The sequence below is a fragment of the Epinephelus moara genome, chromosome 18, assembly GCF_006386435.1.
Source record: "Epinephelus moara isolate mb chromosome 18, YSFRI_EMoa_1.0, whole genome shotgun sequence".
Taxonomy (NCBI): Eukaryota; Metazoa; Chordata; class Actinopteri; order Perciformes; family Serranidae; genus Epinephelus; species Epinephelus moara.
This window is the reverse complement of record NC_065523.1, coordinates 3,549,495-3,558,359: the sequence shown is the minus strand read 5'-3', so window position 1 is coordinate 3,558,359 and position 8,865 is coordinate 3,549,495.

Below are 8,865 nucleotides of genomic sequence, written 5' to 3'. Positions count from 1 at the left end.
GCACATTCACCATACTCTATTTCACACGCTACATAGCATAACTACAATATAAGCTAAAGTTAAAGGAGCTAAATAAACTTACAGGATCAGCAAACACACTCACCTTGCCGCATGGCCTCAAACAAAATGGATTCAAATAGGCCACTCCCACACTTAAATAACCTTCCTCTTCCTGGACTTCCTCCTTATTTACACATGGCTTTCTCAGCCCAAACAGCACTGCCATCTTCAACCAAACCCAGGCTCCGTACATGCGAGCTCCAGGTAGAAACAGGGCTGATACTACCTTTCCTAGCACATTCATCATAGTCTATTTCACACGCTACATAGCATAACTACAATATAAGCTAAAGTTAAAGGAGCTAAATGAACTTACAGGATCAGCAAACACACTCACCTTGCCGCATGGCCTCAAACAAAATGAAATATCTCTTGATGTGAAATTGAAACCTTGTCTAGCAACATTAGATACTTATTATACCAATCTTAGTTATAATGTCAGAGAAGTCACCATTATGATCCATTTTCTGGCATAGACATCTTTGTCTTACAGTATTGATGCTACAAATAGTATACAAAAACATGACATTACCTGACATTATGTCCACCAAAGATTTTAGAAATCCAAAAATAACTTAAGAAAAGAAAATATCTGTGGTTGACATGCTGTGTTAACTCAGATTTTATTGAAGTAAACAAGAAAGGTTACATTTGCTATGTTCTCATTACAAGTTTGTCTGCTTCCATCCTCTGCCGTCTGAAGGTTAGCATTAGTGACGTAGCAAGTGGCTTGCGTCACGTTCTGTAAGCCCCTGTTCCACAGCTGATTGAACTTTGACCCCTTTCTTTCTGTCACTCAACCACATCCAACATAAAGATGCAAACAAAGTATTAACAATGCATTGGTTAACAGTGTGTTTGCATTGTGTTGATTTAATAGGCTTCTTTCAACATTATTATTTTCCATAATTCAACCTAGTCCATTGTGCTCAATTACAGGTTGAATGAGGGCAGAATGTTTTCCACCTATCCACTGAAGCTGATATTTGGTATTAGATGTTAGATATTAGGGCGGCACGATATTGGAAAAAACTGACATTGCGATTTATTTATTTATTTTTTTTTTACAATATATATTGTGATATTAAAAAATACAAGAATTTTCACCAGATGACTTAAACTAAGAAAATGATAAAATAGTGGCGGGGTTTTTACTCACCACAACTGCAGAGGCTACCAGCTTTATTTGAAACAGTCTACATTATTAAAGGGTTTCAAATTAAAAGCCCCTTATAACCGCAGCTGAGAGAATCTCTCCATTTTCTAAATAGGCTTTTATTGTGAAACATTTGTAGGAATTTGTTTTGCCAAGGATTCGGTGACTTGTATGTTTGCGCACGGTACTTCAAATGTAGCTCCTGACATCTGCTGGCGCTTTTTAGGTGACTACAACAACATTTCGACTCGGACATAAACTGACTGAATTAATAGTAAAAGTAATAAAAATAGGACAAGAATAACCCGATGACATCACACACATTGTGAAAGACGACCAGGGATAACTGGTGTGTACCATCGTGCAGTGTGTCATGTCTGTCGGCCAAGTCACGGCACGGCTTTCTATGACACAATCGTGTGATGTGACATAGTGACTTTCAGAACAGGCAGAAAAGTCAGGTAGTGTGTACCAGGCATAAATCCTCCTTTACCGTTTCTCCCTCTTGCAAGTCGCTCATTTTCAGTGTGTGACTGCAGCGTGTGCATGAGAGGGGGAGGGGCTGCTGAGTGCTCAGAGAGGCGAGCGAAGCGGAGCGAGGATCTTTCTTCAGAGCTGCTTTTCTGAAGCAAAAGAAAAGTTTACATGTTCTAAAAAAAGAGAAAACATCGCATGTCCTGAAATGTGACTATCGCACATGCGCACATTGCGATGGCAATGTTCAAAACGATATATCATGCAGACCTATTAGACATTATATTATATTATATTATAGTAATCTATATTATAAACAATGCACTGCATTTACTTTGACACACAGATGAATCAAGGGAAGTCAGGGAAGAGGAGGAAGATGATTCACAGCAAGGGGCAGCAGGTTGATTATACAGTAACTTGAATCTATTGTGAGTCAGTCTCATATTTTAAGTCTAAATTTTGCCATTATAATTCCCTTAAAAGTCACCTGAAGCCACCATTTAAGGGGCTGTTTTTAAAAAAAAAAAATTCGGGGGAAGTATGCCCCCAGACCCCCCTAGTTAGACTGGGCTTAAGCCCCGGATGTCTACAATGTCTGGCACCGCCCCTGCATATAAGTCTCCAATACAATGGATACCCCTTTAGCTCCAAGTATGGAAGGCTCCATTTAGGTTGGAGGGGACAAAGGTGGGGTTTCTGGTAATGGGCAGTACGAGGGATAGTGGTTTAAGATGAACATTAGACCTAATTTACTTCCAGGTACGAATCATGTTATATATAATAGGGTTGTAGTTGGGGCTAGTAAGATTGCGCCTATGGAATACGGTTGGCAGTCTTCCTGCTCCAGCTTTTCCCCAATTAGACGGTGGTGTCGAGGTGTCCAGCCAGAGGGTAAAGGTCTGAATCAATGATGCCCAATAATAGAGCAAAAAGTTTGGGAGTGCTAATCCTCCTTCAAGTTTAGGCCTACAGAGATATTTTTTACTTATTCTGTGGGCTTTGTATTCCCACAGAAAGGGAACTATTACGAGTGTTAGTGTTTGAAATTTTATTTTATTTTTTTAAGAAAAATAGGTATGTTTTGAAATAGATATAATCCCACACCTACACCTACTTGGAGGAGCCGGGATGTTGTGTGAGGATCCATTTCCTTGACTTTTCAAGTGTTTTCGATACTATCCAGCCCCCCATACTGAGAGACTAGTTGGAGAGGATGGGAGTAGATCACTTCCTGACCTCCTGGATAACAGACTACCTGACAGAGCGGCCTCAGTATGTCAGGTTTCGAAACTGTGTCTCCGGGATGGTCAGGACAGCACTGGTGCAGGAAACTGTTTTAGCACCATTCCTGTTCACACTCTACACAGCAGACTTTAAGTCCAACTCAGAGTCCTGCCACATACAAAAATACTCTGACAATACAGCTATTGTGGCTTGTATCAGGAGCGGTCAGGAGCAGGAGTACAGGGACCTTGTGGATGCCTTCAGGGACTGGTGCAGTAAGTGCTGTCTCCACCTGAACACAGCCAAAACCAAAGAGATGGTGGTGGATTTTAGAAGAAAGAGGTCACACCATCAACCAGTCTCCATACAGGGGGAGAACATTGAGATGGTGCACACCTACAAATATCTGGGGGTCCTCTTGGATGATAAGCTGGACTGGTCCTCAAATACTGACGCCCTCTAGAGGAGGGGGCAGAGCCGCCTGTTTTTCCCAAGAGTACCCAGCTGCAGACAAGATGGCGGACAAGGGTACCACCATATATCCAATCCATAACGAAGTCCATACTGGAAGTTAATCTTCTTCGTGTCTACGATACAGGAAGTCCATACTGGAAGTTGCATACATACCGGAAGTCAGTTTTTTGTTTTGTTTTTTCCCCAGAAGTCGGTTTTTAAGTCTGTCTTTTTTATATTATTTATTTTAGCAATACATTTAAGTCTGTCTTTTTTATATTATTTATTTTAGCAATACATTTACAAACTTTAAAGCAGTCAATAATTATAAATATATATATAAAATAAATAATAATAATATTAATAATAATACAATTATTTCAACAATTATTTTAAATACAATCATGTTTTGTTTGGAATAACATTGACCTCAACAAGTTAAACCTACAAAAATTGAAGAAAATCAGCAAACACATGAATTTTAGTTGGATTAATTTTTAACAAAGATTAAATAAGGTGAGCACTTTCATTTATTGGGCTACAGTTGCAACATGCAGATTACTATCAGGTCATTCAAAACAACTGAAAACCATGGACACAACAAATGTCATACTTACTCTTAGTACCTCATCAGTATGGTTAATTGTAACTATTTAACTATTAAATGAACGTAATAATTAGATTGTCATATTGTCAGATGTATTCTATTATATTTCAGGAACACACGTAAACACAATATTACACTATTGTACTGGCAACATAAAGAAGTACACTTGGAGTTCTCTTTTTTTTATTCCAGATATCCATATCAATCTCAAAAGTAGAAAAAAAATAAAGATTTTTTTTTTTGGAAAAACAGTAAAATAATTTATTTGTTTGGTCTATAAAATGTAAGAAAACTGTATAAAATGTCAACCACTGTTCCACAAATCACAAGATCCCAAGATGCAACCTAAAATGTCTTGTTTTGTCCCAAACAAATATCATTAAACATTACTGTTAAATGTAGAAGTATATGATCTCAAACAGATACTTCTCATCAACATACCATGGAAATGAACTGCATTTTCCGTATGGTTTTTCAGGTGCCTCTGGATCGCGCTCTCATTTTTGGTTTTAAATTTGGGGCAGAGGGACACCCAAACTCGGATGGTGAAAGGGTTGTCTGCCCCAGACTGGCTTCGTCACTCAAAATAGAGGGGTGCGTCTGAAAAAAGAAGTCAATCAACATTGATAGCTGGAAAACATATTGAACATCAACCATATTTTACCGATCTAAAGGACTCATGGTGGAGGAGGCACTACAGCTATTTATGTATCCACATGTGTATGTGTATTAGTGCTCTGCATTACTAAAACATAATACAAATATATTTTTTGCAGACACCCGGGGCTATGTATACGTTATTTATCTGACCCGGTTAACCCTCTGGGATCGCTCATGTCGTTTTTAGAATACCTCCGGGAAAAAAAAGATGTATAGAACTTGATTGAGCAGTGCAGGGTTGAGGTTATACAAGCATTAATACACAAGTAGACCAGGCGAACCAAAAATTGGGGGAAAAAAATTGCTTGTGTGCAGTGAGTGTGTGCACAGATGTTTTACACCACAACACACCAAAAAGCAGAGGAACACATATTAACCCCGCTGCACACTACATCTACTAAACTAAATCTAAATTAACCAACACATCAAGCGAGGGCAGTAATAGTCTCTGACCAACATTAACACTGTTTACACACAGACATTGATGAAAGGGAGCACAACAGACCTTGAGCAGCTAACGTTAAGTTAATACCGATCATGCCCTCGTTTTTACACAAGAAATATAGCTAAACCCACCATCCGGTGGTAGTAATTTGTGCATGCCGAGATTCCCCACATAGACGTCCCACTAATGATTTGATACATTATGTAGAATTGCATCTTAGAGAACATAACACACGTGTTTAAATATAATGAAGATGATGGCGCGTATAAACGCAGCGGCTTGGTACTCTATGCTAGTGCTAGCTACTAGCTAGTACTGCTAGTGCTAAGTGCCGAACAGAATTTCATTGTACAATGTACAATGACAATAAAGTTGTCTAATTCTAATAATTAAAAGACTCGTTCCCTTACCAGACACTGAGGTCCTTTGATGTGTGTGTGGAGATGTTGACCATGTTCTATCACACGGTGGTGGCCAGTGCACCCTTCATTGCTGCAGTGTGCTGGGGAGGCAGCTTGATGGACAAAAACACCAAGCAATTGGACAACCTGGTTAAAAAAGCTGGCTCAGTGCTTGGCAGGAAACTGGACCCACTAATAACTGTCGGTGGAGGGGAACTGCCCATTGGTCTGACAGCCCATTGGTCCGACATCCTATTGTTCCGACCATATTAAACCCATTGTTCCGAAGTCCGTTCCGAAATCGTCATGATGCCCTGTGGTTAAGGTCTGATTAGGTTTAGGCACAAAAACCACTTGGTTAGGGTTAGGAAAAGATCATGGTGTGGGTTAAAATGAAAAAGAAAGTGACAAACACATTTGTGAGCTGAGCCTGCTTTGCCTCAAGCCTTTCCCAGCTGACCCAGAGCCGGTCGCGGCACACCATCAAGGTAGAAATACGCCCGGTGGAAGCCATTCAGCACCGCGGACCGTCGGACTAATGGGATGTCGGACCAATTGGCTGTCGGACCAATGACATGGACCCTGGTGGAGAGGGGCACACTGAACAAACTGAAAGCTATAATGGACAATAGCAGACACCCGAAGCGTTTCAGGAGATCCTTCATCTCCATGGCAATAAGACTGTTTAACACCTCCTGAATCCAGTCACACACACTCACACACATCACATTAGCCACAACTGGACTGGACTTTGGAATGAGCAATTTTAATTTTATTTGATTTCTAATTTCTATTTATGCACTTATTTTAACTTATTTAATTTTTTTTTAAAGATATTTTTTGGGGGCATTTTTTGCCTTTAATGGACAGGACAGTCAAGTGTGAAAGGGGGAGAGATGATTAAAGTTCTTTCTATTCTATTCTATTCTATTCTATTCTATTCTATTCTATTCTATTCTCCCAATTAAAAGAACTGCCAGTGTCCCAAAATGCTATTCTAGTCCATAATCTGTTGATTAGAGGGGGTAAGTTTGCCTGAAAGAGAGAGGAGTATTGCTGTCACTTCTATCCCCAAGTAGGTAAATTTTTCTTAAAAGATTTAAAATGGGGAAATTATCCATCTGTTCCAAATCATTCATATGAACTGGCATTAGAACACTTTTAGCCCAGTTGATTCTGTAACCTGAAAGGGTTCTGAATAGATTCATTTAGTCTAAAAGCTTTGGAATAGTAATTTGTGGCTGAGTTATATGAAGAAGGATGTCACCTGTGTATAGCGGTATTTTATTGATTGTGTCTTTGGTGTTGTATCCATGTATCTGAGGGTCTAGTCTGATACACTGAGCTAGAGGTTTGATAGCCAAAGCAAAAAATTAAAGGGGATAACAGACAACCCGTCTTGTTCCTCTATGCAAACTGCTTTCACACCTACCTCATTTGGTCCGGACTTTAGGACTTTTCCGTTTGATCCGGACCAAATTTACAGGTGTGAAAGCTCCCTCGGACCATGGTCCGGACCAAAGACCCGAAATTTGGTCCGACCAAAATAGGTGCTCTCGGTCCGGACCAAACGAAATCATGGTTCGGACTTTTGCAGTGTGAAAGCTTATTTTTCGATAGTTAGTTTAAAACCTTTAACCCTATGGGCCCGAACGACGCATAGTGCGTCCAAATTCACACCTGTTCTTCTCTCTAGATTTTCTCCACCACTGTGTGTCATAGCAAGAAGCCACGCATATCACGTGAAACAGCGGAACAGTAGCTTTCCGACAAGACCAAGCATTTGTCGGTAGCGAAAAAAAAAAGATAAAGTTACACTAAAATAATGTATAACACAGCTTTCATACAGCTTTGCACACACATTACTCTTGGATGGATTACTCGCGAATGCAGGCTCGCACAGAAATGCCACGCATATCACATGAAAACGCAGGATCGGAGCTTTCCAGTGATACCACACACATCATTGTGCTGTCATCCCATCATGCTATAAATCCAGATTAATTGTCTACAAAATAAAAACCTGACGAATTTCTTTACAATCCATTATACAGATCTGTTTATCAGTCACGTCATATAGTGAGGAATATCGTATCTTACCACGTCTAACTGTGCATTCACACCAAAAGCGTCATGAGCGCCAGCGGTGTGTTGCTATTTTTCTGTGTAAAGTAGTAGAGGGGGATTGTGCATTTTCCTTGTCAAGTAATTTAATTTAATAATAAACCCAAACAATGTCAACTTGTCATTACAAAAACCGAATGACACTTAATGACAGCAGTCATAAACGTTTATGACATGAACATAATGTTCATGGCAGGTTCATAACCCGTGTCATGTCTTAGTTATGAGTGTCATCTCACTCTTATGTAGATACCTTCAAGTAAAGTGTTACCGTTTGTTCTTCTAATTCTTTTAATTTGGTCTTATCTTGTTTTTTTCTCAAAGCTTTAAATGAAATAATACAGCCTCTCATGTAAGCTTTGAATTTTTCTGAGAGGATGGAGGGAGAATTCCTGGGAATGTCGTTTGTTTCAAAGTAACAGGAGATCTGTGCTTTTAAGTATTCACTAAATTTCTTTTCAATGAGTAAGCGTGGATTTAATCTCCAAGAGGTGTGCGGTTTATTTATATGGTCTAAGCATAGCGAAAAGGTGAGGGGGCTGTGGTCTGAGATCACAATGCATTTGCATTTGGTATTTTCTTTTATTTATTGGAGCCTTTTGGTTCACTTTTATGATTTGAACTGTTATTTCAAAATGTTGGCGGACCCCAGGAAGAATAGCTGCAGCCTTGCTGTAGCTAATGGGGATCCTAATAAACAATAAACAATAAACAATGCTATGATATTTAGCATTCACTGTAAGGGGTATGAGGCTGGCAATGACTAGGAAGTAATCTATCCTACTATAGGAGTTGTGGACAGGCGAATAAAATGAATTCTCCCTACCCAAAGGCTTCATTGTTCTTCATATGTCCAGGATATTTGTGTTATTAATGAACATATTCAGAAATTCACTTGAAGCGTTTCTTGGGAGTCTCTTTGTGGAGGATCTATCAACATATGTATCTAAGACGGTATTGATGTCCCCCCCAATTATCAAGTTTGTCTGTGAAATATCTGGTATCAATGCAAAAACCTTCTGAAATTAAAGCTGCGAGCAGCGTTGGGCGGGACCTCGGGCTCTCGCTGTCGGCCTCCAGCTCACGTAGACAGTGCGAATTATTCGTAAGAGTCAAAATGTCGATAAAACAAGCAATGTCAAGAGAACACAAATCTAGTGTTGTTCCATTTTTTGCATGTGTGTATATGTGGTGTCTGAATGTTCAGGGCGAGATTGTGTGTGTGTGTGTGTGTGTGTGTGTGTGTGTGTGTGTGTGT